We start from the raw sequence: 16,056 nt of genomic DNA, 5'->3' as shown, positions 1-16,056 counted from the left end.
TTTACTTCTTTAGCAGAACATTAGAAGCAAATTATAGGAGCAAATTATAGGTTCAGGTTGTAAGATACAATATATTTGTTTAGCTTCATTCCAGTTTTCGCAAGAGATAGGTTCCACTTCTGCTTTCCTTTTTCAGTTTAAATGTCTGAAGAAAATTAGCAGTTTCTTTTAATTTAATTAGCAATATTTAGTACTTTGTCTTTTTTACTTCATTCCTTTACATTCTGATCTGACTTCACCTTCAGGAAGGTTAGCTTCCTAAGCAAGTGAGAGGATTTTCCATTTTTTCACTACCAATTTACCAATGCTACTTTTTAAAAGTGTTTGCATCTCCTGGATGTTTTCTTTTACATTTTCCAGAGATTTTAAAAATCATGAAATTCCTGTAACTTTCAAGAATAATTTTTTTTAATGTCCTCACAGCAGGTAACTTGGCAACATAAACCCACAAATTATTCAAATAAGGAATATGTATGGATAATTTATTTTACGTCAAAAATGCAACCCAAAACTTCCTTACCGGTACATTTACTTCTGTGGTTCCCTTCTGCTGTCTGATCTCATGTTTAAAGTGTCTTTTCAGAAAGCTGATGTGCACCCTTGCCTTTTAAACACTTTGTCAGGGCTAAAAAATACTAGATCATTTTTCATATCTTTTAGTTAAAAGCATTCCAAGATTTTTCTACATATCCTTTCATTGTTTGCGGTCTCATTGGATTAACAGATTGCTTCCTTTGCTTTCCAAAGTATGCCCTTTGTCAACTGGATATTTGTTTACTCCTCACTTTAATTAAAACTGGTGAACCTTGATTACTGGCATAATTTTGTTTTATGCACCAGACTATGCCTTCACAGCTTTGACAAACCAATACCAAAATAATTTAATTTCTCATTGGTAAGGTGAGTATCTGGTGGGAAGCCAGTGTAGATATCACATCCAGAACATAAGCTGCTATATTTGGCGTCTTCCACTTTTAATAATTTCTTCTCAGAATTCAATAACCGTGCACACGTCTCTGCATAAGAGACCTGCACCTGAAATGGCCATATGTTCCAGCAATTTAATCTCTCCCTGAGCAGCCATGACAGTGAATGAAAATATGGCCTATGTTTTGGGCCACATGCAATGAATCAAGCCCTTGATCTGCCAGCGGTAGCAGCTCTGCCCTGGCCTGCTCTACCGTTGCAAGTCTCCAGTGTATCACATTAGTTCACTTTGACATCACACACAGCTTCTTCCTCAGTGTTTATGCTGTATATACTCATCCAGAGGTGATTTTTTCCTACTTGTCCAGTTATTAAGCCCCTGCAATTTTTAAGATGTTTTATATTACTTTCATTTTTTTCATCTGAACTGCATCATTTGCACTTGTGTTTGAAATTGTCCCATAAATTTCAAAAAGCAGAAATTCACATTTCTTCTTTCCAAAACATGTCTTAGACTAAGATGCAGCCATGGGTTGCACATCCTCTCTTTTTTTCTGTTTCTTCTATTCTGGAGAACAAATGACTGTGAAATCTTCCTGTAAATTTTAACTCATTCTCTTTTTCCATTAGAGTATGATGGTTTTTTATATTTTAAACTCCCTTTTTTTAATGCCAACCAAATGAATGGGAAGTGCTCCTAAATTACAGGTCCCTGAGAGAGAGTTTTGCCAAGTTATGAGCAAATAACTACACAATCCTAAGATCTATGCAACTTTCTCCCTTTTACCCTTTCAAGGTGTCATGTTTTAGGAGTGCTGTTCTTCGTTGTAGTACTCCAACTAAAACCATGTGCAGCACTCACCTCACCCTCCATACAGAGGCAAAACCACAAAGATCATGAATTGACATAAGAAAAATTTATTGGAAACAGCAATGAAATGAGAAAAAAGAATAACAACAATATTCATACCAAAAGGTATAAGAAAAGGAAAGTATTTACACAAGGAAATTATTTACACAAAATTCCCTACAAAAAACAAATATTGGACTGCTCTGTCCACCATGTTTTTTGACCCTTCTCCCCAGCAGCACTGACATGAAGTGGTACAGAATTACATCCAGACCATGGCCAAAACCCCTCCCAGCTACTGCAAAAAAATTAACCCTGCCCTGGCCAAAGCCATGACATGAGGTAAGGGTATATTTTTATTTTATTTGGTTTATAGATTAAGAAAAACATCTCCAGAAAGTGAGATAGCTTTACCCTTTTTAAAGAAATAACCCTTAAACTTGTTCATTCAAAAATATTTTCCAACTTATTCAAATTTATGAATGATAAGGATTGTGAATTCTTCCCTTTTGAAACCTATTTTGCGCACACAAAATACAAATATAAAAACTGTACATCTGAAATATAATTGTGAATGCTATCACAAGAAATTAGACACTATTTGACTAATTATGGGGTGATCGAAAAGAAATACTTTGTACTGTACAGTTAACACTGGTGTTTTGTACATGTAATTGTATTCTTCCATTATCTGGGATGTATCTTGTGTAGTTAAATTGTCATTTATCTTATGTAACAGTTTTTTCCTGAGGTTTATTAAAAGCTTGTCTTTCCAATTATGATGTTCAGCACATTCTAGCCATTCAATTTTTTAGCATGCAATATGTACTGAAACTTCAGCCCAGCCTATCTGCCTCCCTACTAATGCATGCCAATAATTGCTAGTGACCATTTATAGCTCTGAATAATCTGACTTTCCAAGACTGTTAATAATTTGTCATCGATATCCATTTCTTTTTCTCATTTTTTTGCTTTCAACACATCACAAGTTGAAGTCAAATATTATCACACTCCAAAAAAGGTAGTTGGTTATGATCTGTTTTCCTAGGTCTTTCTATTTAAACTGGTTGCTAAGCCTTCACAAGGTCATCTGCAGAACAATAATGTCATGGTTGCTTAAAAGCAACCCACAGTTTCACAACTTCTTTCTAAGCACATGACTGGAAGGGGTAATTTTGATATCCTCAAAAGGAAGTAGAAGCCATAAAGATAGCACTTATCCGTAAGGTAAGTATATGGGTAGTTGTACAAAGCCACTTGGTTCGTGCACCTACAGTGGTTCACTCAGACTCCAGGTTCAGGACAGCTAGCATGGCTTAAGCAAGGGAAAATCCTGTCTGACCAACCTGGTGGCTTTCTATGATGGAGCAACTGCATCAGTTGATGACGTAAGGGCTACAGATTTCATTTACCTGGGCTTCTGGATTGCCTTGGATGAAGAAAAAATCTTTATGGTGAGGGTGGTAAGACACTGGAGCAGGTTGTCCAAAGAAGCTGTGGATGCCCAGCCTCTGAAAGTGTTCAAGGCCAGGTTCGATGGGGCCCGAGGTAACCTGGTTGGGTGGACGATGTCCCTGCCCATGGCAGAGGGACTGGAGCCACATTATCTTCAAGGTCCCTTTCCAACTCAAACTATTCTATGTTTGCATGATTATTGGCATGAAAAAGTTGTTTTCACTTTTATACCTCATTAGACTGACAGCTTTAACTGGTATGCAATTGCTTTTCTTTCTCAAAAAAATTAAAATCTTCCAAATGTCATCATTTTAATAAGATATTTAACAATTCTTAATTTCTCATTTATTTTTGGAACAGAAGCCTACACATTTGCTGAAAACAGAGCTTAGGATTGAAGCCCTCATTAGTCTTAGGTAAATATTTCAAAAATGCTGTTGTTTTTAGGCAAGAGTGTGTTAGAAGCTGATGAGTAAGCCAGTCATAAAATCATTTTTAAAGAGCTGTGATCATGCATACATTAGTAACAGGCTGGGGATAATAAAATTATCATAAGGTAGAATTTATGGTTCCTTTTAAGGAAGGTGTGTTCAAAATGTAATTGAGTGCTTAGCTGAACTTGTGTTGTACATCAGGGGTTGCTTCAATCTGAAGACTCAAGTGTTTCCTAAAAGAAGATTTTGGAACATGTCAAGAGTGGGGGGAAAAAATCCCAAACCAAGCAGAAAATAAAGAGTTCATAGTAGAATTCAGAAATTATGTCCCATAAATTTTAGTTTGTATTCCTCAGACAGCTTTTCTCGTATAGTTTGAGCTGCATCTCTGAATCAATATCACAATATCATCTCTTTGTGATGAAAATAATGTATCATGAAATATTTGGCTATCTGTGCAAGATAAAAAACTAGTTTGGGTGAGTATCCTAATCTATGGAAGAGACTGGTGTATGATCTCCAATTATGTTTTTCCAAATAACAATATTTTCCCTTAAATAAATTTATTTTTTCCTATATAAACTGGGATTGTCAAACTAGGAAAAATAGGTATTTTTACTAAAAATGCTATATGATAACTAAATCTTTCCAGCATTGAAAAATGGTTTAAGCAGAAATTTTTAATCTAGATATAATCATTACTTCAAGGACAGGGCATATTACAGAAAAATATTAATAATGTTTATGAAATTACATTTTAACATAAATTTTATGCAAGAAATGCACTCATTTCCCAAAAACTTCAGATTTTAGGTACTTAGAGGAAAAGAAGTTCTGTAACTTTTTTTCAGAAGCTGCATAAGATTAGTAGCCTGTATACCTGCCAGGGTAGGGTTTTATGCAAATATAAACAGCACATTTGTCTATTTACAAATGCATATTAGGTCTTGTGTTTTACATTATAACAAAAGTTAATCAGAATTATTTCCCTAATAAAAATCTCAGATTTATGAGGAATAAAAACCAACTCATATCCCAAATAATTTTGGATCTGAAGTGCAATCGGAGTGGTTTATAGAATTGGTACCTCACAGACAAATCATTCTTTAAAAAAAGAAAAAACCCAAATTATATCTGACAAAAGCAAATATTGGTAATATGATCACAAACCAAGCAACTAAAACCCACCCAATGCTTTCATTTAGCCTAAACATATACTGACCCCACCTGAGCTTATGGAAATAGTCACAGGACTTAAATGATAACTAATATGGACAAAAACCAGGTGCATTCTTTAGTTCAAATTTGAGAGTAGCGTAATATCAGGGCTGCAACTATGTGCACATGCAGCACACTCCAGTTTCTAATTCTCTATATGATCCAGCAACTCTGCAGTCATTCGTTTACACAGCAGGTGCAACTATCTTGAGGTACAAGGTCTTTCACTGAATCTTCACAATTAAATATTTGACTATTACAGTAAGTTTCTGGTTAAGAATTCTAGACAGTTCCATTACCTCCCTGTTGCACAATTTCATGTTTATAACTGTGGATGAACATCCTGAGCAAAGCATCCTACCTGATTCCTATCTGATGCCTGTTGCAGAGTTGACCAAATTGCGCACAGATATAAGGGGCTACTTTTGCAAGTGGTCAATAGAAACTGTAGAAAAAGCCACGTAGAATGTCAGTAAGATATTAAAGAGGTGCTTCATGTCTAACCGGATATAAAGCCAGTGGAACAATAGCATTAAATGCTGCATATGATGAGATGGTCATCTGAGAACTGAGTAAAACAGTGGTTTTGAAGACTTTCCCCAGCTTACCTAAAATTATCATTGTAATGACTCTGACACCAGTGACTCCAACTGCTGCCAGCTAGTGAATGACCACCTACTTTAGAGATTTGATTCCCTTTATGAACATTACCCTCTGCCAAAATCCTAATCCATCAGTGTTTGTTTGATTCTTTTTTTCTCTTCCCCCTTTCAGCAAGCATTCTGTCCTGAGTAACTGCTCAATAACCTTGAATGTCAGGGTTGAGAAACGTATTGCAATCTTCATGCATATGGAAAAGGTAATTTGAGGACAAGCTCATCTTGCAGAGTTCTCACAATAACATCATTGTTTAACCATTAGGATGCTGGTTGCGATTTTTGTATTCTTCAGATGCATTGTCTCAAGAGCTGCAAGGTTCTGCAAATATAAAGCAGCAGAACCGCGCCCCCCCCCCCCCCCCCCCCCCACCATGGTGACAAGTAAGGCTTGCTAGAAGTTGCCATTTGCTTTGATTATTTGTCTTTCAGTTTTTGTCCATCCTGACCATGTGTGACTGTATTTTATCCAGGTTAATTTGTATTCGTTTTCACGCTCTTTCATTTAAAGTGTTTCTCAAAAGCCTTGTTTCTTAGCTTTAACACATGTAACCTCTTATTTTGTTTTCCTGCCATCTTTCTTTGACCTTTCATCTCTGCCAAAAGTTTGGCACATGCTTCCTACCGACACGCAAAGGCTTTGAGACACAAAAAATGTTTTGAATCCTCATCTCTTTCCTGAATGGCTCCCATCTTATTTTCAGGTTTAAATAATTTATCATCCTTAGTTGATTAATAATAATATATACAAACTTTTTCTCTTGAACTTCAGATGATATTCAGCCTAAACTACATGACTCATGGTAATTACACTCAATATGTGCGGCAGTTTATATGTCAGACAACTTGGCTTATTTGCATTTAGTGAGAAGATGAAGAAAGACAAAAGAGATGGAGTCATCTATCCCCACAATTTTTAAAATTTCACAATTGCAAGTTTTATTTGTTTGTTTGTTTTCTTTAATATTAATGGAAAGAGGGACTTATTATGATAAAAATCTCATGATCATTTAGTTTTCAATGCAGTAAAATTCCAGGTTAGGACAGGCAGGTGAAGTGGTGATGGTAGTGCTGCTGCTGCTACACTTGCCACCTGTGAGCCTGCATCTGAAGAACTGTCCTCTATACATGGATGGCACTGGGAATCTGGAATGAGTCCAACCCATGGAGAGTGACCAGGATGGGGTAATCGGCTGGAGCAGCTGATGCTCAAGGCTGGAAGAATTTGGTTTGATTAGCATAGAGACTAGAAATCTGAAGAAAAATTTTAATTTCTGTCTTCAGCCTTCTGCACAGACAGAGGAAGATTCTTCCCAAAGGTACATGGTGAAAGGACAAGACACAAGAATCAGAAGTTGCAGTAAGGGCGGTTCCAGCTAAATATGAGAAAATAAATATTTCTCAGTGAGAGTAACTAAGCATGGGAACAAGCTGCCCAGAGAGGCTGTCCAGTCTCGGAGCACAGAGATTTCAGGAACATGCTTTGACAAGGCCCTGAGCAACGTGACCTAACTACACTAGTTCTGCTTTGAACAAGTGATTGGGTTACATCATTTCTAAAGGTCGTTCCCAACCAAAATTATTCCATGCTTCACTAGACAGAAACAATTCATTCTGAAAATTACAGACTGCTTATCTAATTTTTCCTTTAGTCATGGAGTTAATTTGCCATTCAAGTACAGATAGTTTCAAAAAGCAGTATATTCATCTCCAAAGAAATGAAATTATCAATTTATATTTTGGCAACAAATTATTTTAATTTGTTTATTAATGTTAAATAAGTGGTGGAATGAGAAGATGGATGTAGGGGGAAGATGTAAACAAGTTAAAAGTTTAAGGAGAGAGGATGAATTATCCTGGGGAAAAATATTAGCTCTAAATGTGATATGTAATAGCAAAAATAAAAAGGAAAAAATATCTGGAAGGAAAGTGAGTTCTACAAGTCACTCACTGCAGGAAGTGAACTTTTCAGTTTAAATTAATTACAGTATAAATTGATCAAGAACTTGTTTTCCCTTTCTGTTATTTTGTTATTTTTTCTTTTTTTTTTAACATAAAGACAAATGTAGCTGCTTTGTCAATTTTGGTTTAATGTCTTTTTTTTTTTTTTTTTTTTGATCTGCCTAGTAATGTTTGGAATAAATCTAAACAACCAGTTATCAAGATGCCTTTACCTCAAAAACATCCCCAGCCAAGAATTAGTTTGTAAAGAGACCTTGATAACTGTCAAAAAAGCTCCAAACTGTTATTCATAATAAGTATTATGAGATTCAAGTTCCAGTTGCAAAGGCTGTCTTGAGAGCTAGTACCATATTGTACAACAGAGAAAGAATCTCTCAATAACTGATGACTGACAAGGCGAGTTATCCAGAATTTCTCAAGTAAGAGAAGACCTGAAATTTGAAACCTTTGAGACACCTGAGATATGAACATCCTGGTGAAATTTATGAAGGGAGTTTTATACACCAGATCCTGTATGCACAGCCTTTGCCAGATAAATTCCTCACCTGTGTACTATTATTGAGCTGTTTGCTTCTCTTTGTAAATTAAGTTCAAATTACTGGAAATACCCACAAACACAGGCTGTACTTTCTTTAAAGTTCAGATTAATAATGCCAGGCTATGAAGCTTAAAATAAGCATTAACTGCTAAAAGCTATGGCAAAAATGAAGAGTGTGGAAATTACACCATGTACTCAGATGTGATGATCATTTTAAAAACCAGTTGATCTTGGGAGAAAAAGATTTAGTCTAAAACCACTATACTTTATATTGGTCATCCATCCACTCAGATTAAAATACATAGTGGTTCACCAAACAATATAGCATAGAATTATCAAATTACTTAACTATATTTTGTCTCTTTAACTACAAAGAATTTAATATAGTATGTGTACACAAATGCACAAGTATGACTATATGAAAATGTGATATATGTGTATAAATGTGTTTGTATCATTGCTTTCAGTTGCTGGTGCTTTTTCTAGGTTTCTATTTGTTTATTTTTTATCTTCCGTTTCATGTGGAAAACCGGCATACTGCCAGTTCCTAGATGGCCTAGGCCTTCTGTGAGGTTCTTAGGTGTCAACTATAAATCCATACTATTGAATTTGATATTTAATGCTATATATTATAGGTGCTTTCTGAAGCTATAAACAAAATGCAGTGGGTGAGAACCTAGCTTTAGCACCTGGTTTGTTGTTGGCACTTGGTAGAATAACTGTATTTAAAGACAGCTGTATTTGTTACACAATATGTTTTGCAATCATTTGTAAATAACAGTTTATAATGCTTAGAGATGAAAACTTAAAAACCTGAAAAGTTTATGTTATGTTTTCAACCTAAATAACAAGACTGAAAATATCAGTCTGAATTATTCTAAAATGATAAGTCTGTGACTAATAGAAGAACCTATGAAGGCAACTGTTACTTATTAATATGTTGTAATACATTTAGAATAAATGTTCCAGAATAAAATACTGATAAATCTGTAAACCCATTCCTAGTCAGAAGAGGCAATCTGTTAACAACTATTTAAAAAATGAAGAAATATTCAGAATTCTTACTTTGCATAGGATAAAAAAGTTAGAGATATAGATATAGACATAGATTATATAAATATAGATACACATATAGATTATAGGTATAGTTATAGATAGATAACTCACATGGAAATATTGAAATATTTCCGGTTTTAGAGGAAATCATTAAATAACATCTTTGTATAAACAATACTTAGAGAGAAAACATCAAATAAATTTCACTTGATCCTCAATTAAGGAGTAGGATGAGAGGATTGTAAGATAGTAATTTTATTTTTTGAAAATGAGATAAATTCTAGAAGAAATATTAGTGCTGTTCTAGTGTTTAGAAAGAAAAGGTGGCATGATCAAAAATTTTGAGGAAGTAATAGAAAAAGTCTGAGATGGTGATCAATTTATATATGTACTAGAGGTTATAAAGATAATGACTCTGAAAATTCATGTGTTTTATATGAAAATACAATTGCTCTGATTCCATTATTAGGATTTTTGTGAGCAATTTTTCAATGTATTGTATGGTAAAAATGTCATATGCTGTTTGACAAAATGCATTTGTTCCATTTTCTACATGCTAAATAGTAAAAAGATTGTTAAGTCCTGGATAAGCCCTAGTTTAACTTCATATATTCCAACAAAATTAAAGGTTCTCCATCTACAGGGGAATCTGGGTGATATGGTCTACATCCACATTAGTGAGCTATGAAGTCTAATGTGAAAAGCATCAGGGCTGAGGACTGCCTGCCCACACACTTTGGGGGAATAGATGACTTTTGAAGTGTTTTATTTCCTCCATGGTTAAACAATTCTGGATAGAAAGCACATTGAGAAGAAATCAGAAATGGAAGTGTGGTTCTCCAAACTTAGAAGGCTCAAATTAAAGGCTAGAAACTTTGTGATGTAAAAATTACATCTTGGTACTCCAAAGTATGGGTTAAAAACATTTGTATCTGGGTAAAATGTAATTGTCATCATCATATACAGCAAACTATGTTGGTTGACAAAAAAATACGCATTGATCTGGATCTCCATGAAGAATAAGTCCTCATTTTCATTAGTTCCTGCACAAAATAATAATTTGAAAATCTAATAAAAATTTCAGTTGTGAGTAAGATGCTGCAGGTGGAAAAGTGCTGAAAATAAGTTAATTGCAGTAAATTAAGAAAAGTTTATTTTGCATATGAAATCATAATCACAGCACACCACTTGTATGGCAATGTTGGATTGCAAATATCTTTCTCAGACAATAAACTTTACATTTCTTATAGTATCAATATTAAAAAAGCATGCCACTGTTACATTGATTTTCAAACACTTCTCATATCTGAAAATAAATGAATTAATATGATTGCATAGTAACTTACTTAACTGGAGGAGGATGGAAGAGTCAAAAATAATCTTTTCTGAAGAACAGTATCATTTTTTGAAATACAGCTTAATATTCAGAGGTCTTGACACTCAACTAACTAAAAAATTATTATAAAAGATGAAGCTTGAAAATCCAGTAATCCTTAATGAGTATTAATCTTTTAACTACTTTAGAAAAGAGTGGTTTATACTCATGGGGAAATCCTGCATAAGAAATTATGTCCTGAGCATGTGCTGTTCAACATTAAAGTATCACTGGAATTAGTTTCAATTAAGAAAATTAATCTGAAATTGATTAGTGAGCATTCTGACACTGCTGAAATTTGATTTTAATATACTAAACAGTAATATGGTTTTTTATATGCAAATATTGAAGATGTGTTTCTATTCTTATCTAATATGGATGATTATTTACATCAGAGTTGGGAAATTGGTTCTTTCCTCATTTTTATGCTGACATGAAAATAATAATTATGCTTTTTCCACATTTGTAAAATTACTGCACTTTTTTTTTTTAGGGTTTTTTTTCCCACTGAGAACAAAAAAGATCTATAGTCTTTCGTAATATATTTCGTTTCTATGCACATCAGAGAAATTACTTTAAAACATATACTTGAGAATCCTCCTTGTTCCATCAAAATGACACAAAATCTTCTTCACCTGCATGGCCAGTAGAAAAACAAGGACAATGAATAGCAGAGGTCTTACTGCTTTAGGATCAATAAATTATGCAAATGGACAATGCCACAGTTTAAACTCTGTAAAGTTTTTCTTGTAGAACAAGTAGCATCAAAGATAACATCAGAGTAGCCTTTGTGACTTTGTTTTCAATATTAGGATGGATGCCTGAATAAAAGAAGTAAAGCATTTAAAAATAGGATCTAAAAATATATATTAATATCAATTTGAATAAAAATATAAAATATATATAAAGAGTGTGTGTACTTGTGTAGATTTGTGTGTGTTGGTGTATATAACGTGCCATTGATGTCACAACTACAGTTGATATTACAAGTCATTGCAATGCTTATAGTAAATGATCATGTCATTCCTGGCTCACTCCTTAAAGTCTCATAGTCTTTAAGAAACTTTACCAAGCTGACATGTCTGTGCTGGGTTTGTATGACAAAGTTATGAAAATAGAGGGGCTACAGGGGCAGCTTCTGTGAAAAGCTGCCAAAAGTTTCCCCCTTGTTCCACAGACACATCTTCGGCTGGTTCTAAGAGAGACCCTCTCCCCCCCAAGTCTTAGCTCATCACTGACAGTGCCAGCATCTATGTGACAGCAAAGTTAAGACGGAAAAAATTATTGTGCAGGAGCAAATTGAAGCCAGAAGAGAGGGGTCTAAATATATGTGAGAAATAGCCTGAAAATATGCCCTGCAGGCATAAAGATCAGTGGAGTAGGAAGGAGAGGAGGTCTCCAGGAGACAGAGACATTCCCCTGCAGCCTGTGGTGGAGACCATGGTGAAGGCAGGCTGTCCCCACTGCAGCCCATGGAGTTCCACAGTGGAGCAGATATCCACATGTAGTCCCTAGATGGCCTGATGCCAGAGCGAGTGGCTATGCCTGATGGAAGCTATGACCCTATGGGAAACCCATGCGGAACAAGGCTCCTGACAAGGACCTGTCGCCTTGTGGGGGGCCCACACTGGAGCAGTCTGTTCCTGAAGTAGTGCACCTCATGGAAGTGACCCAGGTTGAAGCGGTTCATGAAGAAATGGACTCTGTGGGAAAGACTGGTATTGCAGAAGTTCATGAGTGACTGTCTCACAGGTGAGAGAACTCCTTTGCTGGAGCAGAGGGAGAGTGTGAGGAGTCCTCTCCTGAGGATGAAGGAGCAGCAGAGAAAGTGTGTGATGAAATGACCACAACCACCATTTCTGTCCCCCTGTGCAACTGGGAGGGAGGAGATAGAGAATCAGGAAGAAAGTCAAGCCTGGGCAGTATGGAGGGGTGGAGGAAAGGTGCTTTGATACTTGAATTCACTTCTCTTTTATCTGTTCTGATTTGATTTGCAATAGATTAATTTTTTTTTCCCAGGTTGACTCAGTTTTACTCATGAGGATAATCTCTGAGGCATGTCTCCATGGTCTTACTTTGACCCATGAACCTTTAGCCATATTTTTTTCTCCTTTGTCCTGCTGAGGAGGAGAGTAATGGAGTTTTAGTGGGCACCTGGCATCAAATCAGGATCAACCCACCGCAATATCTTTTTCTTTTTTTCCTGTGTTCCTGATTTAGTAATTGTAAACCCCGTGGCAGACTGAAAGCAGATGGTTTTGAGCTAATGAGCAGCTTTTGGGTGCATTGGGAGTGCGGAGAGAAGAGGGTAAAGATTAACATATATTCTAGGGGTCTCACACGTTTGGTCTCAATGTTCTATTTCTGGCAGCTTATGCTTATGAAGTATTCTAGAAAAATAAAAGACACATTCCTGTAGCTTAGTCACAGAGAAGGAAAATTAGAAAAGAGATATATAAAGGAATAGGTCGAGACATCCTGGTGGTTGTCCAGACTATTCCAAAATTTGTGAAGTTGTTTTCTAGGAGATTCTAGCCTTGATTTTCTGAAGTAAAGATTTTGCTTGTTTCAAGGGCAAAAATTACCTAAAGATCAGAGTAAATATTCTGACCTTCTCTGTTCTGTTCCTGTATCTTAATATCTAAGAAACTAATGAAAAAAAATCTGAGTTATTATTTGTGCAATTAATTTATCTAGTATCTATTATCTATTAATTAATCTATTTAGACTTCAGCAAGGCCTTTGACACTGTCGCCCACAGCACACTCCTGGAGAAGCTGGCAGCCCATGGCTTGGACAGGAGCACTCTTCACTGGGTTAGGAACTGGCTGGATGGTCTGGGCCAGAGAGTGGTGGTGAACGGTGCTGCATCCAGCTGGTGGCCAGTCACCAGTGGTGTCCCTCAGGGGTCTGTACTTGGACCAGTTCTGTTTAATATTTTTATAGATGACATGGATGAGGGCATCGAGTCCTTCATTAGTAAATTTGCAGACGACACTAAGCTGGGAGCTTGTGTTGATCTACTGGAAGGAAGGAGGGCTCTGCAGAGAGACTTAGATCAGTTGAATGGATGGGCAGGGTCCAACAGCATGAAGTTTAATAAGTCTAAGTGCCGAGTTCTACATTTTGGCCACAAAAATCCCCTACAAAGTTACAAACTGGGGACAGTGTGGCTCGACAGTGTTCAGGCAGAAAGGGACCTGGGGGTGCTGGTTGACAGCTGGTTGAATATGAGCCAGCAGCGTCCTGGTGGCCAAGGCAAATGGCATCCTGACCTGCATTAGGAATTGTGTGACCAGCAGGAGCAGGGAGGTCATTCTTCCCCTGTACTCAGCCCTGGTGAGACCACATCTTGAGTAATGTGTCCAGTTCTGGGCCCCTCAATTTAGAAAGGACGTTGAGATGCTTCAGCGTGTCCAGAGGAGGGCAACAAGGCTGGTGAGGGGCTTGGACCACAAGCCCTATGAGGAATGTTTGAAGGAGCTGGGGTTGTTTAGCCTTGAGAAGAGAAGGCTTAGAGGTGACCTTATTGCTCTCTACAACTTCCTGAAGGGAGGCTGTAGACAGGTGGGGGTCGGTCTCTTCCACCGGGCAGCAAGTGACAGAACATGAGGACACAGTCTCAAGCTATGTCAGGGAAGGTACAGATTGGATATAAGGAAAAAATTTTTCACCGAAAGAAAAATAAAATACTGGAATCGTCTTCCCAGAGAGGTGGTAGAATCACCATCTCTGGATGTGTTTAAAAAAAGACTGGACATGGCACTTGGTGCTATAGTCTAGTTGAGGCGTTAGGGCATAGGTTGGACTTGATGATCTTAGAAGTCTCTTCCAACCTCATTATTCTGTGATTCTGTGATTTCACTTGAGATTTCACTATGCTCTTTCATAGCAGTTCAAACCTTTATGCATGCTCCTAATCTAGGAGTACTAATATTAAGCAATAGAGCACCCCGTAAGACTTTTAATGTGATAACTGGCAAACATTACCTCCAAGTATTTCAGTCAACATCTTGGGAACCACAACATTTGTACTGGTTTGTATTCTAATTTTACTGATTAATTTGATTCCCCTCAGCTGTTAAAACCAGATAATTTGATCTGAAAATGATGTGACACTTCCATTAATACCTAAGCGTTACTCACATACTGTACAGTACAACATAAAAAATAGACCTGTCTTGCACAGGTTTGCAATACACAATGACAATGGAGAAATGAAATAGGAAATAAACTTGCTGTAATGCAATGAGCATGTAATGAACATAAAAGCACAATATTATAGAAGTGTTAATAACTGTTTATTAAATATGAGTGCTTATGATTTCCATCAGACAAATCTATTTCATTTATCACAGTGTACTTTGGTGACAATGAAGGCACAAAGATGAAGACAATTTATTTGGCTTCATTATCTAAACTACTGTGCTTTAATACCCCTGCTGTTCTAGGTTTCCTAACATATCCTTTCAAGGATACCGTTATGTGCCTGCTATTTTTCTGGGGATTTTTTTTTTGTTGTTTCTCTTTTTATTGTTGTGTTTGCATAGTAATAAACCACTAGCAACACCCAAACAATTTCTTAATTTATATTCCACATGTTACTCTCAACACTTACAATTATATATCTTTGCAAGGACAAAGTAGGTCTGTTCTTTACAGATATTCACTGCTACTTTTATTGTTATATTTATTTATTAAGCAAAAGTCACAAAGTATATTTGGATTCAGAGAATGAAACATGAAGGTTCATATAAAGTTGAAAAATAGCCATGTAGAAAAAGTATAATATTTCTGTGGATATAAGGACAGTGATGCATTATGGAAAAAAACATGAATAGGAGGAGGTAAGAAAACCTAAAATAAAATGTAGACGTTTTATTCTGTTTATTCTGGGTCTTTCAGATTCTTTTTATACTCATTCCTTTCCCCTGTACAATGTCATCCTACTGTCCCCTGATAAATGCTGAATTATTATCTACAGAAATTATTTTCATTGCCTTAGAATGGCTCTGCTACATGCTTGTCAGGATGCATCTGGAATACTGTGTCCAGTTTGGTTGCCACTGTTCAAGAACAATCTGCGTAGACTGGAAATGGTCCAGAAGGGCCACTAGGAAAGGCTGAGGGAGCCAGCTCTATTCTCCCTGGAGAAGAAAAAGCTCAGGGGGCACCTCATCACAGTATTCCAGTGATCAAAAGGCTGCCATACAGAGGACTGAGGCTCTCTCTTCAGAAGGAGCAACTGAAGAAGACAAGGGAGAAACACTACAAGTTGCACTGAGAGAAGTTTCATTCCAATGTAAAAAAGAAATTTTTTACAGTGAATAAAATAATTTGCTGGAACAGCATCGCGAGGGTTGTGGTAGAGTGCTCATTGTTGGATGTCTTCAAGATGCAATTGGACAAAATGCTACATAATCTCATCTGTCTCTCTTTCCCCATGAAAAGTTGAACCAGATTTTGAGGTCCCTTCAAACTTTGTCTGTCCTATGTTTCTGTGAGATGACCAACCTATTTTACAGGTTTTCACCTTTCTTTGTTGTGACATAAATGAAATAAATTCTTGATACTATTTGTTTTAG

The sequence above is a fragment of the Motacilla alba genome, chromosome 1 (assembly GCF_015832195.1).
Source record: "Motacilla alba alba isolate MOTALB_02 chromosome 1, Motacilla_alba_V1.0_pri, whole genome shotgun sequence".
In the NCBI taxonomy this organism is placed as follows: domain Eukaryota; kingdom Metazoa; phylum Chordata; class Aves; order Passeriformes; family Motacillidae; genus Motacilla; species Motacilla alba.
The sequence above is the reverse complement of the archived record's forward strand: the minus strand, read 5'-3'. Positions refer to the sequence as shown.